The sequence below is a fragment of the Elephas maximus genome, chromosome 9, assembly GCF_024166365.1.
Source record: "Elephas maximus indicus isolate mEleMax1 chromosome 9, mEleMax1 primary haplotype, whole genome shotgun sequence".
Lineage (NCBI taxonomy): Eukaryota > Metazoa > Chordata > Mammalia > Proboscidea > Elephantidae > Elephas > Elephas maximus.
This window is the reverse complement of record NC_064827.1, coordinates 31,983,177-32,003,314: the sequence shown is the minus strand read 5'-3', so window position 1 is coordinate 32,003,314 and position 20,138 is coordinate 31,983,177. Positions and strand designations below refer to the sequence as shown.

The 20,138-nt window shown below is 40.0% G+C and overlaps 1 long non-coding RNA gene across 1 annotated transcript in view; it reads right to left on the bottom strand.

Annotated features, from left to right (window-relative positions):
- Window positions 1-13,989, bottom strand: part of LOC126082741 (uncharacterized) — a 210,827-nt gene extending 196,838 nt beyond the window's left edge. Inside the window, exon 1 of the long non-coding RNA XR_007518633.1 lies at window positions 13,773-13,989. This is a non-coding gene — a long non-coding RNA (uncharacterized LOC126082741). The remainder of the gene's footprint in view (window positions 1-13,772) is intronic.
- Window positions 13,990-20,138: the final 6,149 nt, after the last annotated feature.

The following is a 20,138-nucleotide window of genomic DNA, read 5'->3' as shown; positions in this document are numbered from 1 at the left end:
TATCTGTCTTGTTCACAATTTCTAGAACAGCTCCCAGCACATAAGAGGCACTCAATAAGTGCTCGTTGAAGGAATGTATATTGGTTCATCTATGTCCCTACTTAAAGCTCATCTCCATCCATCATGGGGGGTTCTGGCTGCCTTTAGTCTTATTACATGTTGGGTAAAAAGAAATCTGGTCTAAATTACCCATTACAATGACGTCCTCAGATGGCTGTCAAAACAGTAAGAAGCTAGTGAATGTCCAATGTTATTTGATACAATTTTAGAAACCGACAAAAGAGCTAAGGTAATGTTGAGTACACTCAAATTTCTTAAGCAGTTCTTTTAAAATTTTTCCAAAAAGACACAACCAATAGCTGAGAATAGTGAATAGTAGTGCTCAGCAGGGTATCTGAAGGTGTATGAAGTGGCCTCCCCAAGGGCAAAATATCTTTGAAATTATCATGATTTATTTCTAAATTTTAGATAAATATTGCATTCTAATCCACTACATATTTGGGTTTGGTTTAGTATAAAAAAAATTTTCCCCTCAAATTATTGGGGGAAAAACGTGCCCTCCAAGAATGTGTGCCCTGTTTATCCTGGGAAACTACCAAGAATCTCCAAGATCATGTGGCCCAAGCTGAGAATTATATAGAAATGATTCTGGAGGAGCCTTGAGGGAGCACATCTTCCCTCCCACCTTTGGCTGTCCCACCCACTTGTCCCCCAATCTCGTCCCACAGGGTAAGAGCTCTGGAACACAGAAGACATAAGGGGACCCACAGTGATAGGGGGGTCAAGTTTTGAGAAGGAAAGTAAGGCTAAATGCTCTATCTTTCTGCATTGTTCTCTTTTCAGACCTCTCTTTTGAGTCACTTAACTGTTCTCTTTCTTTCTACATGCTTGGCGAAGGCACAGGTGTCCCAGCTTCCTCTGATGGGTAGGTTTAGCTTGAGGACTCCCAATCAGCTGAAACTTTCCAAATTTCTATATTAAGGCCTTCACTATTTACCTTCCATCCCTCTCTCCTTCACGGGGGTTAGTCCTCATAGTGGGTCTGATAGCCCTTTGAGCCTCCACTAGCCCCTCTCCATTTTCCTCTACATTTTCCCCAACAAATCTCTTGGCACATCTAACCCCATTTTCCTACAAATGAGAAGAAAATCTTGCCATTTGCTTCTCAAAAAAAAACAAAAACTAACACAGTTATTTACTTTTCAAGTATGCACACTTTTAATTTCTTTTCATTGGCACTGAAATTAAATGAGTTTACAAGGGCTACATAATTGCTAATGAGATTTGGCAGGCTGAGGGAAGAGAAAGAGAGAAATCTAGTCCACTGTAAAAAAAAAAAAAGTTTTTCATTTCATTTCTATTCATATTATTAAAGTGACAATGTTATAATTTTAAGTCAAATATATGTATGGGTATTATAGAATCTATAATTTTTGCATTTTGACATACGATGACTTGTGGGGAAGAGAGAATAGTGCCAAGTGTGAACTTACTCTCTTGTGACTGGTTAATGTTTTACAAATAGAACCATAATATGTGCTTCGGGTGATAAATAATGAAAGGCATCAGTCAGGCTGACCTTTACTGAATTCCTACTCTACTACTCAATAACCTTATGATCTTGGGCAAATTATTTTAAATTCTCCAAAGCCTTTTCTCTAAAATGGAGCGTCGTAAAGCATTGTGGTTACAAATGCAAACTCTTGCAACAGAATTCTAGGCCAAACATTCGTTACACCACTAACTCACTCTAACCTTATACAAGCTTCTTAGTGACTCTAGGATTTTGTTTTCTCATGCATATTTAGATAGATAGATAGACAGACAGAGAGAGAGAGAGAGATAGACAGACAGAGAGAGAGAGATATAGATAGATAGACAGACAGACAGAGACAGACAGACAGATAGATAGACATAGATTAGATGGACAGACGGACGGACAGATACATACATGCATACATACATACATGCATGCACCAGGCAAGTACAAGAATGTTCAAGGATACATTGTTCATAGCAGCAAAAATAATAAAACGGAAACAACACAAGTATTTACCAATAGTAAAATAAATTGTACTGAAATCATCCAATAGAATATTATTCAGCAATAGCAATGAATAAACTACAGATACATCAATATTGATTAATTTCAAAATAAAATGTTGAGGAACTAATCAACAAGTTCTAGGAGAAATCGCACTGTAGAATTCCATTTACATCAAGTTCAAAAACAAGTAGAACTAAACCATGTATCATCCAGGGATATATACATAGGTGACAAAACTGGAGAAAAACAAGGTAATGTTTTACACAAAATTTAGGGAAGTGGTTACTTCTAGGAGTTTGAGGGGGTGTAATTGGCAAGAACAAGTAGAAATATCTAGGGACTGATCAAGTTCTATTTTTTTAAGCTAAGAACTGTGCCAGTGGATTTTGTTTTCTAATTCTTCTATAATCTAGACACATATACTTTATGCACTAATGTATGATAATTTCAAAGCAAAAGTAATAAATATAGTAACTATAGGTCACGTTTTAGGAGAATTAAATAATATCATACATGTTTAGCCAAAGCGTCTAGCCTATCAATAAATGATAGGAGTCATGATGATGGTATGGCATGCAGATATTTGTACTACTTGGGAGACAAACGTAACAGAAAGCCTATCTTTGTCTGTGTACACTATTGTATCCCAAGACCCCTGGAAATCTATGTTAAGTCAACGGTCCTATTAGAGAATCCAACCTGATGGTTTTCAGCCTTCACTCACCCAAGGGATAGTACCAAAAGATATACCTAGATTCTCAGCCATAGTCAAGAATTCCACCTGGTTAAATATCAGGTACCCTGTGGATATCCATACTGACGAATATGAGGTATCTCATCAACTCTTATCAAAGATTTAAGCCCAAGCTTTGAGAAAAAAAAACTAGCAATTAATAACTACATCTTAGTAGGAAAAATATTCATAGCGACTCATAACAACCCTACAGGACAGAGCAGAACTGCCCCATAGGGTTTCCAAGGAGCAGCTGGTGGAGTCAGAGCCAAATGAGCGTCACCTAACAACAACAACAATAGGAAAAATAATGGACAGTGAATTGAGAATTGACTTTAAGCTATTCTAACTCAGGTCTATTCACAGAATAATAGAATACAAGACCAATGGGTAAGCACTCGGCTGCTAACTGCAAGGTTGGTGGTTGGAACCCACCCAGCACCTCCTCAGGAAAAAGACCTGGTGATCTACGTCCATAAAGATTACAGCCAAGAAAACCATATAGGGCAGTTCTACTCTGTCAAATGAGTTTGCTATAAGTTGGAATCTACTCAACGGCACCCAACAACAACAGAGTAAATAAAGCACCTTGGCCCTCATCTCATTCAATTATCTTATTTTGCAGGTGAAGAAGCTAAGAATCAGGGCATTTAGTTGGTTTCTTCAAGGCTAACAGTGAGTTTGTGGCAGAGTCAGGACGAGAACAGAAGTCAGAATGAAAGCTGCAGAAAGTACGCTACTACTGGTGTTCACCAGACCTTCGGAAGATGAGAGGCAGATGGGAGTGGAAAGGAAAGCGAATAAGATCCAACTCTCAGTTCCCTTCAAAGAAGCATAGGACCTGGAATTCACTGAAACTTTTTTAAATACAGACCTAACAGACCGTTGCCTAACAGACCAGGGTAATACCTCTGAATGAACTCCTTTCAGTCAAATTCCTGGGAAGACGAGTTAACCAGTTGCCATCAAGTCAACCCTGATTCATGCAGACCCCATATGTGTCAGAGTAGAATTGTGCTCCATAGAGTTTTCGATGGCCCATTTTTCAGAAGTAGCTCACCAGGCCTTTCTTCCAAGGCACCTCTGTATGGATTCAAACCTCCAACCTTTTGGTTAGCAGCCAAGCGCATCAACAATTTGTACCATCTAGGGACTCCTAGGAAGAAGACCCGTAGCCACTGCCATTGAGTCAATTTTGACTCATTGAGACCCTATAGGACAAAGCAGAACTGTCTCATAGTGTTTCCAAGGAGTGGCTGGTGGATTCGAACTGCTGACCTTTTGTTTAGCAACGGAGCTCTCAAACACTGAGGCAGACCCTGATAATTCTGAACAGTAGATAATGTTTTATATGCAAATTCAGAGAACTCTGCCACCCCCAACCCTACCCTCACCTCCATTACCTGCCTGTAATCCATTTTATGAGCGTACAATGTAATACTTACTCTTACTTAATTACTCTGCTCTTAAATCGCTTTTACTCCTCCTAACCAATCACGGATATTTCGACCCAACCCTACCCGATGTCATCAAGTCGATTCAGACTCGTAAACCTGTTAGGGATAAAGCCTCTGTACTAGGCCCTGTGAATTTGATGAGAAATGTTGAACCAAACCCCATGTACTCTGCCAGTCAGGGGAGATAGTAATTTATTCAAAAGAAAAATAGATCAGCCAGAAGTAACAACGTACAGATTGCTCCCCCCAACACTATGTCACAAGGACAATTAAGTAAAAGCTCATAAAAGACCTTTGCTTAGGACCTTATCAGCTTGAGCCAGCTGATAGGGAAAGTAGGTCTTATGGCTGAACTCTTGAACCAGGAAATCATCAGTCCAAAGTTTCTGTCAGATGACGTGACCTACAAAAGTCTTCCCATTCCTTGGCTTATCTTTATGACTGACAAATGATTGCCTGTTATTTGCTTTAAGTGCTTGGAAAATAGGGTTAAATTGCTGAAGCTGTTTCAAGCCAGAAGTTTCCTTCTGGGAAAAAAGAAAAATAATTCCCTAAGTGCAAACTTTAATTAAAGAAAAGAAGAGCTTAGATTATCAAACTAGGCCTTAATTTTGCTTTATGTTCAGTGGTTTGGGTGTCTCTTTAACGATCATAGAGACCTCTGACAGAAACCAGGTCTTTTTCAAACTTTTGTATTTTAATTTGTTTTAAATTAAACCTGGTGATTTCAGTAGCCTATAACAAGCAAGTATGACCTCTTCAGTTATTTACTCACTGCCATTCACCATTTGGGGCCCTGGTGGCACAGTGGTTAAGCACTGGGCTGCTAACCAAAAGGTCAGTCAGCATTTCGCTGATAACCAAAAGGTCAGCAGTTTGAATTCACCAGCCATTCTTTGGAAACCCTATGGGGCAGTTCTACTCTGTCTTAGAAGGTCGCTGTGAGTCGGAATTGACTTTATAGCAATGGGATCAGTTTGGTTTTTATTCAATAATTTAATTATTTTTTTCGGAAATGCACAATTAAATATAACCTTTTGAGGGGGAATTTCTAAATTGTGAAACTGCTCAGTTTTTTTTTTTTTCCTCTTTGTAAATGAAAAAGTTGAGTTGTAATCAAGACATAGTGGATAATTTCTATGAGGGAATAGTTCAGTGTGCAAAGCCAAGTTAAACCTCTCTGTTCATTAAGGGAAGCTAGGTGTGAGATCTTAGAGCAGGACTCTGACCACGCTGTGTGAGCATTTGGTGGCCATATGCACTGGCATAGCTCAACGGGTTTATTATAACTTCAGAGCCCGATACAGCAAAAATCAGAGTCCATAACTATTATTGAATGATTGAGCAATGTGAATAGATAAGTGCTTAGTTAGAGTTATACTCCCTTTCCAACTGATTTCTTGTCAGAAGCACTGAGTTCAATGGCAATTGTCAGGGGACAAAAGTCGTTCAATCAAATACCCATCTCCATAGCCCGCTGGAGCAGCGTCAGAATAAAGTGAAGTTACTTTGCAGAAATTAATCTTAGTATAAAGAAAACAAAAGAAAGAGATACAGGGCACAAACAATAACAGGAAATACATCTATCAGACAAGATCACTGCAAATTTTTTTTAATCTCAGAAATTATTCCGCTGTAAAGAAAAGAATTTGAAAAGACAAATATTTCCATAGTCAGGAAAATTTGGGGTTGTCTGTTGGTTTCTTTGCTTGTTTTAGTTAACTTTCCTACCGAGGTCTGCTTCGTTTCTCAGACCTTTGACCCAGCAGTGGATTGGAGTCAAGTTCTTGATTCAGAGATAGGAGATGCTTTACCTAATGACACATACTCTTTCTCCCTCCAAATGAAGTTCATGATAAAACTAAATGTTACAGGCAGTCAGAAAGCACTTTGTACGGAGAGACTTTCAGGTGCCTAAAGATCACTTCACAGCGCCTCTCTCTGATCCTATTTGGAGGATTGGGATGACCAGTCAGTCATCCCTCTATAAAAACCAGCAAATTGTATGTGTAGTTGTAGCAGCAGGTGGAGGCTGTCGGAACACAACAGAACAGCCTTAGTTCATTCCCTCAAGGCCAGTGATGCAGAAGAAATAATCACCTACTAACCAACCCACAAATGATCATTGTAATCACAGTCCAAGGGCGGTGTGGGAAAGGAAGCTTGGCATGGAATGTAAAATCTACAATTGCAAGGTAAGAGAGCTTCAAGTGGAGAGGATTTCCAGCATTTCAGAGGAGCTGGCTTTGTTTGTTTTTAGTCTAGACTAGAGTACAAGGACTTAGGAAATATGCTTTAAGTTAGAAGACACCCTGGGGTTGTTTTCTTTCTCGGCTTGGAGCCCTGGGTAATAATGCATATGTCAGTGCCTACAATCAAAGCTGACTAATGGCCACAGGTCCTCCCTCTCTGTCCTCCCACACTTAATCAGTAATCATGGATGACCGCCACTAACCATCTTAGGACCTCTTCCATATCCCACTGCTGATGTCCTCAGTATTCCTGATGTTTTTATCAATATTTCTCACCTGGGGTAGAGCAATGATCTTTGAACGGCTCTCTCTGCTGCCAGCCCCTGGTCTGTCCTTTATAATGTTCTAAACAGCAAGTTTGAACACAGGAGTCCCCTGTTTAAAATTCTTTAGTGGCTTCCAATAGCCTCCAGATTAAACATAAATCATCCCTACACAAAAGCTCTGTTAAAACAATTACCTTGTTTCAAATCCTATCTTTCCTGTTTACCAATTTGGGTACGTTTCATAACCTCTCTGATCTTCAATCTCCTCATCTATAAAAAAGACTAACAATAATCCTTACTTCATAGGTTAATTGTTAGGATTCAGTGAGCTACACCTTTCAAAGAGCTTAACATTCTGACTATTTTCCCGTAACTTTTGGCTATTATTATTTCACCAGCTAATATTAGCTACAAAAGCCCTTCCGCAACCTGACCTCTTCTCCCTCTCCAGTTATCTGTCTTGCTAGGGGATCATCAAGAATCACAGCTCTTGTATATGAAGTGCCTACATTGTACGGGCTCCTATGCCAGTGGATTTACTTACATTATTTAACCCTTAATAACTCTGTGAAATCAGTGCTAGTATCTTCATTTCACAGATAGGGAAACTGAGACTCAAAAAAGTTAAGTAACTTGGCCAAAGTAATCCAGCTAGTAAATCAAAGAGTTGAAATGAAAATCTACCGTACTCCATACTACACTATTCTGCTGTTCAAAACCAAACCAAACCTGTTGCCGTTGAGTCAGTTTTGACTCATAGAGACCTCATGTGTTACAGAGTAGAGCTGTTCTGTTGGGTTTCTTGGCTGTAATCTTTACAGAAGTGGATCTCCAGGCCTTGCTTAAGCAGCACTGATGGGTGGCTTTAAACTACAAACCTTTAGGTTAGTAACCGATTCCAAACTTCTTGCACTATCCGGGAACCTTGATTTCTGCCTTTATCCCACTTTATTTCCCAAAAATTGCCACCACAGTGCTTCTAGTCCCACATGCTTTACCAGAACATTGCCACTTCCCCATTAAGAGGTGGAATCTATGTCCACTCCCCTTGAACCTAGGCAGGACCTTCTGACTACCTCAACTAACTGAGTCCATCAGAAGTAAGGCTATGTGACTTTCGAGGCTAGATTATAAAGTTATTGCCTCTTCTAACTGACTTTCTCTTGAAAAATGTACCTTTGGAGGCCTAAGCAGCCATGCAAGAAGTTCAACTCTCCTAAAGCCACCACGATTGAGAGATCACATGAAGAGACTATACAGAGATGTGCGAGGGCCCCAGCTGCCCAGTCCGGGTCACGCTCCAAGCACTCATGAGTGACCTGTCATGGAAGAAAGAGGAGCCATCCTTGCCAAGCCCTGCCCAAATTGCCAATTCATGAGCTAAATAAATGATCATGGTTGTTTAAGCTACTAAATTTTGGGGTGGTTTATTATGCAGTAACAGAAAACCAGAACACCACAGAGACCGCCAACACTATTTAATCACTTTCATTTCCCCTGACAACACACCTTCCATGGTCTTCCCATGTGCAGCTGCATCTGCCGAGAGGCCACCACCAGCCCAGAACAGCCCACTCAACACACACACATGCTCATTTAAAAAGTTACTTTGTTTTCAAGAATTACAGTAGGTGTTGAGGTTTCAAACATCTTTCTCCAAATCTGCAAGTGGGGCCTAAAGACCCAAGCTTCAAGTCAAGATGTCTAGGCTTACTTTTTTGTCCACATTTTTTTGCTTCCAGACTGTAGGACTTAATCTCTCTAGGCCACTGTTTCCTCCAGAAGGGAATAAGAATAAAATCTCCATTGTGGCAGTATTACAGGAATTCATCTCTAGCTCCAAGCAAAGTTCCTGATATTTAATGAGTCCAATACAGGTTGCTGTTATTAGTCATTTGAGAACAGGAGAGGTAAATCCTCAAGGCCTGGCACATAGGGTGTGCAAAATACATGTTTGCTGAATGAATAAATGAATGAGCAAATGAATCAGTCAGTCAATGAATAGGCATGTATAATCTAGCCTCCCTTCAACTTCTTACGTTCAGCACGTAAGAGAGGTTTAAGATGGTAGGGATCTCCAGCCTTGGCAAGCAACCTTAGTGCTGGCTGCATACTTTGATCATGTCAGGCCCAACTCCTCTCTCTTTTGCTAGTGGTGCCATGGTACCACGACCGTTATTTCTGAGATTCCCTCATTCCCAAAACCATGCGGAGAGCATCCTCACTTGGCCAAGTGAACCCTCTTGCCCCTGACAATCCAAACCAGGTGGTAGAACTATAAGGAAAGCCAGTGCCACAATCTCACCTGGCCTCCAGCTAGACTCCCTTTCCACTGCTAATCTTTTTTTCTTTTGTGTGTGTGCCTTTTTGGTGAAAGTTTACAGCACAAATTAGTTTCTCATTTAAAAATTTATACACACATTGTTTTGCAACATTGGTTGCAATCCCTGGAATGTGTCAACACTCTCCCCCTTTCCCTTTACACCCTAGTTTCCCCACATCCATTCATCCAGTTTTCCTGTCCCTTCCTGCCTTCTCATCTTTGCTTTTGGGCAGGTGTTGCCCATTTGGTCTCGTATACTTGATTGCGCTAAAAAGCACGTTCCTCACGTGTGTTATTGTTTGTTTTATAGACCTGTCTAATCTTTACTGGATGAAAAGTGGACTTCGGGAGTGGCTTCAGTTCTGAGTTAGCAGGGTGTCTGACAGCTATAGTCTTGGGGGTTCCTCTATTCTCTCAGACCTGTAAGTCTGGTCTATTTTTTGTGAATTTGAATATTTTTCTACATTTTCTCCTGCTCTGCCCAGGATCCTCTATTGTGATCCCTGTCAGAGAGGTCAGTGGTGGTAGCCAGGCACCATCTAGTTCTGGACTTAGGCTGGTGGAGGCTGTGGTTCGTTAGTCCTTTAGACTAATATTTTCCTTGTGTCTTTGGTTTTCTTCATTCTCCTTTGCTCCAGACAGGATGGGACCAATAGATATCTCTTAGATGGCCACTCACAAGCTTTTAAGACCCCAGATGCTACTCACCAAAGTAGGATTTAGGACATTTTTTTTAATGAACTTTGTTATGTCAACTGACCTAGATGTCCCGAGACCACGGTCTCCAGCCCTCAGTCCCGGTAACTCAGTTCCTCAAGGTGTTTGGAATTGTCTAGGAAGCTTCTATGACTTTGCCTTGGCCAAGTTGTGCTGACTTTCCCTATTTCTAACTATTTTATAACCTGCCATCTAGATGCCTGACCTTGCCCAGTAAAACCCAGTTAATCTTTTACAATGTCAGCCGCCTTTATGGACTACATGATATGGCAATGCCATATGGTAACAATGCTGTGCATGGGACTCTGCTCTTACCTGACAAGCAGGTTTGTGCTGCACTAAGCAAATAATTTACCTCTGGCCTCAGGTATATTTCCTTATTGATTTCTGCTCAACAGAAATTACTAAACAGCTCAATACAGGCTTAATTGATAAGATGAGGAACGTCTACACTTACTTTTCATGTTCACCATACAATTTACATATATGTATATTTATATATATAATCCACACAATAACAGCTAAGAATCTATGTATAGGCTGGCTGAGTTTCAATGACTGTCATTGGAACTCAGTGTCATTCCAGTACATCAATGTCATTCCAGTACATCTTATTTTCAATATCCAGCTAGCATTTCAGTATGCCCTCTTGCTTCAGCATAAAGGGAAAAGCTTAAAATACCTTTTAAATGAGTAAAACCCAGTGGGTTGGCTGTCTGTAGTCATAAATTGCTTTAATAGCAAATGTGGGGTTTGTCTTATTGTTTTGTTGTTGTAGTTTCTTATAAGGTTTAATCATCCCTGCATTCCTTCTCTGGAAGGAGCCTTTCGAAGGCTGCAGAATGCTGAGGTTTAGACAGATTTCTGAGGCCTGGCTCCACATCCTCTGATTGGGCGGCAGCTCTCGAACCATGTGGGCCTTTGGCCGTTGACTCACCAGAGGGCAGCAGCTTTGCAGCCTGATGTCAGCATACAAGAATGCCAGGCACTTCTCTCTGGCAGCCCCACTATCACCACCACAATCCCCAGCAGTAGCCCAGAATTAAGCAAAGCAGTTTGAGTTAGCCTCTGACCAACCTCCTGGCCAGGCTTCTCGCTGTCCTGGTTACCAAGCTCCAACAAAGAAAATTCCAGGCCAGATCTCGGCAGGGGAACATAAACTCTTTCAGCTATGTGCCTCTGGGGTTATGAATATAATCGCCCAATAAAGGTTGAGACATTTGAGGGACTGGGTTTGGTTTTCTGGACATCCTCCTCCACCACACACATACATACTCACGTGCGAGTCTCTAGGAGGAAAACACCAGAATGTCAGAGGTCATCTGTAAATGGGCACTAGTCAGATTTCTACATTCTAAATGGATTGTGTGCTGCTTGCACTCCTGGTTATTTGATCTGCCTCAATTTCCTCACATCTGACTGTTTAACTGAAGGCCAGTTGAGTGATAGGACTATCTCTGAGGTTCCGATTCACTGAAACAACTGGGAGCTTCTGAGAAGATTGGCCTCCTAATGCTCATGAGACATGGCAGAGTTGACTGACCCACAGTAGCTAGGTCTAAACTCTATAGCTACCTATTTTTACATACTATCTAGTTTCACACCTCCTCTCCTACTATCTGGACCCCCCATTTAGCAGAAAAGAGAGTCTTAGTTGTGCATATTTGTGGCACCTTTAGATGGTTCTCTTGGTTTTAGGCAACAGGAAGCAATGAGCAGTTGGTAGATAGCATACCTAGTTGAGGTAAGCATGGCCAAGGTCAAGCAAACCATTACACCAGTACAGTTAAGCCAGGTCAGAATCAATGAATCACATAAATTAAGTCAGCTTGAATTCAACTTGACAAAGTGTGGGGATTGCAGGGCTTAATACTATTTGATTCCCTCAGTACACTAAGATTTGAAGCAAAATTACTATCTACAAGCTTGCCCCCATTTCATTTCTTTACCTTCATAGATGGCACCAGCCTCAATTCCCCATTCTGCTGGAATGCCCTCCAAGGTTCTCTAGTTTGGTGACTGTAGTGGGTTAAATGGTGGCCCCCCAAAAGCTATCTCCATGCCCTAATCCCAGAGCCTGCAAACGTGACCTCATTTGGAAAAAGGATCTTTGCAAGATGTAATTAAGTTAAAGATCTTGATATGGGATTATCATGGGTTATCTGAGTAGGCCTAAATCTAATAATAAATTTCCATATAAGAGACACACAGGATAGACATAGGGAGAAGAGAAGAAGGCCACATAAGGACGGGGGCAGAGATTAGAGTGATGTAACCACAAACTAAAATTTTTTTAACCACAAACTAAGGAATGCCTGGAACCAAGAGAAGTTGTAAGAGAATAGAATCTCCCCTAGAGCCTCTGGAGGGAGCACACCTGAATTTTAGACTTCCTGCCTCTTGAACGATGAGAAAATAAATTGCTGTTGTTCTAAGCCACCAAGTTTGTGGTAAACGGTTACAGCAGCCAATGGACCGAATACGTTTACAAACTCAAATGACTCACTTTCAAGCAACAACATGAGCAAGCAGTCCAAGTGGGGAATTTCAAGTTTCTACCATTTTGTTTAATATTTCAGTAGTAAAAGACAGGGAAACAATAGAAAGTATGATGGTCTGTGGCAATAGTGAGAACAAATGTTTCATCCAAAAGAAGCACCCATCACTCAGATCCACCTAATTGTCACCATGTGAACACATGAGCCCAGAATAGCCAGATCATCCCATTTTTATCAAAGTTTTGTTTTAAATCTCTTGAATTTTATATGTTGGTTCAAAATCCAAACAGCACTTTCTGGGCCAAACCAAATGTGTTTGAGGGCTGAATTGTGACCACAAGTTACCAGTTACAGCTCTGGAGCCAATTGCCCCTTCTAGCAGCATCTAAAGAATGTACCAGAGACGGTTCATGACAGAACCATAAATAGGACACTGTTTTCCTCCTTCTTAACCCCATCTGCAAGCCCAGTCAACTTACAGTCAAAATTCACCCCCCCACCCCCGCCCCACAGTTGGTGTAGGCAGAGAGAAAAGAAACACTTTCTTGAAATTCAGGATAGTTTATCTGCTTCTTCCTTATACATCTTTGCTCTTTGATTCTCTACAGTTGGCTTAATTTGCATTCTGTCCATTTAGAATCTAGAAGTCTTGTGTAAGCATGAGTGTGTAAGAGAGAAAGAGAGAGCATGTGTGTGTTAGAGAGGGTTAGGGATAGAAGCTGTGCAATGCAATGTGTCATTAGAAGGAAAAACAAAAGAAATATTCGCCAGGAAGAACTGAAAATTGAAAGTCATTTTTCTGTTCTTATTTTATCACAAAGCATCAAAACATGTTTTTCTGGATCACTCTTGCACCATTCCTATCTATTTCTACCCTGTTTTTTAATCCTTCACAACTAGAGAGATTTTATGCATCTATAAGAAAAATATATACATATGTTCTACCCCTCCCCCCCACACACACACCTTTTTTTTTCCCCCACAACTGGTAGCATAATATACACATTGTTCTGCACATATATTCTTTTACATAATAATCAATACCATATCAGAAACTAAATATCACTCAGATCTTCACCACTACTCTACCAGGGCACTGGGTCAGACCCTTGCCACCTCTTGCCTGAACTATTGTATTTTATCTAAGCAATATGCTATCTGAACTAGCCTCCGTAGGCTTAAGCACTTGACTACTGTCTGAAATATTGGGGGGTCCAAACCCATCCAGAGGCACCTTGGAAGAATAGCCCGGCAGTCTGCTTCTGAAAGGTCACAGCCATGAACCCTATGGAACACAGTTCTACAGACACACACGGGTTCACTATGGGGTCACCATGAGTCAGAATTGACTTGATGGCAAGAGGTTTGGTTTGGGTTTTAAGAGAGAAAATAATGCTGCGAGTTAAACTATGACATGCCATTGATTGCAAGATACATCCCAGTTTCAGAAAAATTAAAATGTTTTTAATAAATACATACCTATGCATTTAGAAACAAAACAAAAATGGTGTCATAAGTCTCCCAATCAGTTTTCCAACAGCACACCCAATTCACAGTCTCCTATTCTGCCAGAGTGATTTTTCATTTCTCCACTTAAAATCCTTCGCAATCCCTCATTGTTACAGGATGAAGTCCAAATAACTTAGCAGGGCATACAAGACCCTTCCTAGATCTGGCCTCAAATATCTCCCCTACCCTATGCTCTAGACACGCCCAGCTATTCACTTTTCCTCAAGAATGCAGGGCTCTTTTGAAACTTGGTGTTTTCGTACATGTTGTTCCCTCCACCCAGAGCACACTTGACCCTCTTTCCCCCTGAATAAATACTATTTGTCCTCCAAGACTCATCTCTGGGAAAACTGCCATGAATTTCCCCAGTTCAATCAAGTGCCCTCTTCCTTACTGCCACCCTCACTGTGCTTAATTCTATTCAAAGCACTTCTTGCCTTTTATTAATCTTTCTATCCTTGCCTGTCTTCCTACTCTTATTTTGCATTACAGGGGGTTGCCACAGGGCTTAGTACATGTAAGTACCAGATAAATATTTATTGAATGAATGTGTACTTTGGCCCCTGGATGGAATCAACACATCTGCAGTAATGGAGGTGTGGTCAGCACAGGATGGGGGAAAGCAACACCAGATCTGAAGGTAGAAAATGCCAGCTATGGGCTCTGACACTTCTCACGCTCTGACCTTAGTTTGGATGGGTTAATGCTTCTGAGACTTGGTTTCCTCATTTAAAAATATGAACAGCGTTACCTGCCTAGAAGGACTGCTGAAGGGATTAAATGAGAGAAGGCATCTGAAGTAGCGGGCACAGAGTCGGTTCTCCAAATATGGACAGTGTCATTAGAGTGATGGAAACATCCGATGCTATACAATGGATTTTATGTACCCTGAAAGCAACACTGACATGTGTTGCAATATCAGATGGACTGTTTTTCTGTTTTTGAAAAGGTGATATATATCAGATTTCAGAAATCGAGGTGATCGGAAATACATACACTCAAGTCTGTCCAGCCCCAAATCCCTATCCCCTGTAGGTAACTCCTTTTAATAGCACCTTTTATATCCTTCCTCTCTGTACGTATTTTTTAATGCGAATGTAAGCACTCATATAAGTGCAAGCTCATATGAGTATATATTCTATTCCCCTTTTTTACACAAAATATACCATGTTATATATATACTGCTTTGCATTTTGCTTTGTTCAGTTAATATATAAATGAACTTTGTGGCCTTCCAACTTTGCCCAGAAGGAGTCCAATCAGGTAGACCAGTCTGTGCAAAGAGAGATTTTACTTACTGCTTCACAGCACAACTCTGAACTACCATCGATATGCAAAAGCTTCAACTCATCTCTTTCTAAGGGGACCCACAAAGAAACTGAATGACTAAAACAATGAAAGAGCCTGCCTCGTTATTTCCATAGTCAAAGAAACTGCAACCAGGCTGAAAGGGCTGAAAAGATCTTATCTCAGTATATGGCCTTGAGATCAGAAGAATGCTGCAAACAGCACAAACACACATCCAGTAAGTCTTTAGAACTACTGTTTCCACCTATTTTTCACCACATGAATGATATGATCCCTAGCGAGCTTTCACCTTTAAACCAAAAGATCAGTTTTTAGAAATGTAAATAGGTCCCACTTTAACACTGTGGCTTGGGTACAGAATGAGATTTTCATTTTTTTTTTTTTTTTAAGACTAGGTAAGGAGTCCCTTGGTGACACAATGATTATCATGCTCCACTGCTAACCAAAAAGTTGGAGGTTTGAGTCTGCCTAGAAATGCCTCAGAAGAAAGGCCTGGCAATCTAGTTCTGAAAAATCAGTTATTGAAAACCGTATGGAGAATCTAATACATATAGGGTCATCATTAGTTGGAATCCACGAGGTGGCAACTGGTTATGTCTATGTAGAAATCAAGAGCTTGTAACATAAGGTGGTGGTTTGGTCTTTGTAATTCATTATTATTCTTTCAGTTTTATTGCTGACAGCAAATGACAAAGTTACAAGTACAAGAGTTATGAAAGGTTTGGCAAAATGTGGATATTAGAATAATAGACTTTCTTTTTGCTGGCAAGTTGACTTATGGCTGAAATTGCTCATACTCTCTCCCTCTTTCTCTGATTTTTTTTTTTCCCCAGGCATCATCTGAGTTGGTGAGCTGAAGTCCTTAAGCTCTCCTATGAATTTCCCCCCCTTTACTCACTATGTTCCCAAATCCCTGATCGTCCATTTGCCTTGACAGAAGTTCTCCCCATGGGCAGGGAAACAGGCTAGTTAGAAAACATCCAACCAGCCAGTTAGCACAGGCAGCCAGTTCACTATCTCATGCCAAATAAACGACTGGCCCTCTGCCCTGATTTATCATGTACACCCATAGCACCAAATTTGCCAGGGAGATTAAGAATGGGCTAGGTAAAAGAAGAGAATGGTGGACTTAGATGGTGAGAAAGGATCAGACTGTGTCCAGTCTATTAGAAGCAACAGGTCAAACAGAATCTTTGTGGTGACTTCTGAGTCTCTTTTTACAAATGCTCAAAGCCCAGCTCAGTTTTCCTGAAGTTTCGTTTTCCCAGAACCTGATCACAGTCACTCTCCACTCTCTGCAAGGGTTCCTTCCAGCTCTGTGACCAGTGTCCTGTTCCCCAAGACACGACATACAACTTACCCCTTCCAATTTGAATGTATGAAAAAATTAGAAACACTTAATTCTCCCCATTTTCTCTAAAATTGACCACTTTTCATCTTGCGATCTGATTTCTCTGCTTGAAGTTTAATAATTATTATTACAGTTGATACTTACAGAGCACTAGCTTTGTGTCAGGCACTGTTCTAAGTGGTTTATAGCACATATATAGTTATTTCATCCTCACAACCTATGACATTCATACGATGAATACCTTTATTTTACAAATGAAGCTGAAGCACAGAGTGGTTGAGTAATTTGCCCAAAGTCACAAAGCTAGTTTGTGGCAGAATGGAGATTTTAGCTGCTGCAATCTGGCACCCTGCCTAGAACTGGGGTTTGGTGGAGAGGGAAGGAATGAGAAAAGGCAGAGCGTTTTATCTGAGCCTTTCCACTACTAGCTCTGTAACTCTAAGTACTTAAGCTTTCTGAGTTTTGACATCTGTAATATGAAGACAGATATAGATACCTCATGGCTGGCTGCAAGTAAAAAGTAAAACTGTGCATGTAAAATGTGTGGTTGACTGAAAAAGCATAACCACTGTCATTTCTCTCTCTTCTCCACCCCCTCAGTCTTCTGTTTTTAGATTATCATGACCATTGAAGAGCCCAACATTAGAAACCATAAAGATTCCTTCTGAGCCCTGTCCTGTCACCCTTCCCCCCATAGAAGCTGGTATGAGGGTTAAGTATGTATGAAAGGCAATTTGCATACTGCCTAAACCAAAAAACCAAACCTGTTACTGTCAAGCCAATTCCAACTGATAACTACCCTATAGGACAGAGTAGAACTGTCCTGCAGGGTTTCCAAGGCTGTAAATCTTTATGGAAGCAGACTAACACATCTTTCTCCCATGAAGCAGCTAGTGGATACAAACTGCCGACCTTTTGGTTTGCAGCGGAGTGCTTAGCCACTGCACCACCAGGGCTCCTGTCTCATAGTGTCTGGCATATGGGAAATGCTCAATAAATGACAGCAGCTACAATGATGGTGATGATAAGGAAGATGAGGGTAATCGTGGAGGGTCATGATAATGTTCCCTTCTCACCTAAAAACTCTCCGTTCTCACCTAAAAAACCCACCATCTGGCCTTCGGGGCTACAAAAAATAGAAAGGCTTTTCTCTGTTACTTCCTTGAGGGAGGGAAATAACTTGAGTCCTCAGAAACTATCCCTATAGAACCTCAGCTCTCAACCTTTTGATGAATAAGAATTATCTAGTACAAAAAAAAAAAAAGAAGAATCTAGTATATTTATTTCATAATCAGATAGCAGAGCCACCCAGAGATTCTGGTCAGTTGGAAAGTCAAGTAGTACGTGACTTTTGAGTCAATAGTCCTGGGATCACACCAAAAAACATGGCTCTGCCATTAAATCAGCATATTTATTTCCTTAAACCAACAATATTCCTACCAATCTAAATGGGATTTTTAGTGAGATTTAAGATCAACTGCTACTTTAAGGGGATTATTTATTGGGAAATATTTATCGCTGCTTTCCAACTCAAAGCATTTGTGTAAATATCACACAGTTTAATTCTTGAGGATAAAATCAATAACAAAATAGACACTCCTTCGATGCACACACAGACACGTATAATGCAAACATTGATCTCAGCAGTTTGAAGATTCTTTAGAAAGAACTTTCCACCTATTTTCATTGTCTCAAACTGCCTAGTCTTAAATTTCAGTCCCTGTACATGGTAACATCAAATATTTACCTATTGTTTCATAAAGGATGATGAATTTGTGTTTTCTGTAACCCAGAGAGTGCTAACTCTCTTCCTCGTGAATTCATCAAGAATGTTTTAAAGCACTTCACCATATTCACCCAACAAACATCTCTAATGTTGTTAAAGAAAATGTATGCATTTAGAGCCACACTTCATAGACTAAGAAGCTGAAGGGGAAAGTTAACATTTTCACAGGCCATAAAGAAAGACAACATTATAATTTAATTGTCATCAAACTAATTCTGTGCTGAAACCACTGGACCCTGTCTGCCATCAGCTACATTTGGTCAATCTATTTTTACTTCGGAGAAAAAAAGGTTTCAAAGATAAAAGGTGAAATTTTCATACTATTTTAGTCATTGGTACTGTTCTTGCTGTCCCAATATTATTAAGAAATTAAATCTAAAACACTTTCTGAGACAAATTTAAGCTCACAACACAGTGAGGCGGATAACTTCATCTTTACTTACCTTAAAAAAAAAAGCATTTGAGATATGTGATTGTTTTTAGATATCTCTGGTCCCACTGTAAGTAGACTAAAAAGTAAAAATAGCAGCTGGTTGTTAATACAAAATAAGTAAATACACTTGGCTATAATAAACATCTCATCTTCTGTAAGGTTTTTATAGTATTTTTCTAATATGTGCTCTGTAAAGAATTACATCAGATGAATATCGCCAGTTCAAGGTCTCTTGTTCAACATTACTTTGACCAAGTACTTTCAATTAAAATACTTCTTATACTGTTTGAAAGTAACGTGCTTGAATATAACCACTTACAAATGTTTGAATTTAACCATTGGCTCAATCTAATACCAAGTTTAAAGGAAAAAAAATTAAAGAAGTTTAGTTGGTTTATGATCCTTTTAATTTCATACCTTATTGAAATGTGTTCCAAAAACTAGTCTGGCCCTTAGAAGATACTTAACGTCTTAGTCCTACAGTCGAATATTTTTAATATTATCTTTTGAAATTAGATATTAACATGGCCTACTTCATCTTGCTACTCACCCTATGCCTTTTAAAGGAAGAATTATTTGGCTAGAAAAAGGTATGAGGATGTTTAAAGGCTAATGGGCCATCATAAATTAGAATCATGTGATATCTTTGCTCAGTTGACAATGTAAGAAACAAGTGCCTATTTGGATTTCTCTTTGCTTTGAAAAGCAGGTGTGTGGTATGCTGCTCTTGCTGATCCATCCAGAAACTCAAGTTCAGGCAAAGGTAATCCAAAAGTTCCTAGCCACTTTTGTTTATTTTAACTAAGGAACCCATGTGAACTCCACCCAGGCCTGGGAGTCTGCTTCCACAGGGACAATTTTACTAGGTACATTCAGTGGTGTTTCAAAGTTCACGATGATGGCTTTATAGAGTTGGCTGATTTTATAGAGCCTGACCTCATCCATCGAAGCCTTCTTGAAGACAATATCAGCATGACCTATTGGTATTCAAACCAGACGTTGAGAGGAGGGTGATTCTCCAGTTTAGTGCATTTAAATTAATACATCTCTTTTTGTCACTGATACATATCCAATACGCCATGTTTTGCACTCAACTGAGTTTGTACTGGACTGAATCACATGGTGAGCTTTAAGAAGATACATGTAAGATTTATAGAACAGAACCGTGGACCTTCTGAACCTGTGCGAAAATTGTGTGTGTGTGTGTGTGTGTCTGTGTGTGTGTGTACACATCTGCAATTGTTCATTTTCCTAAGGAGAAGAACTATAGCTTTTCAGCAATTCTGAACAGGACATATGATTCGAAAAAGTTACAAATATTGACATGGGGAGAATAATAAATGATTACTTATCTTTGCTTTAGCATCAAATATAATAAAACATTGCAACATTGGCTCCTTATGATCTTCCATGATCCAAGCAATCAAAGGCAGGTGATTAGGCCTTTCTACTTTCCTC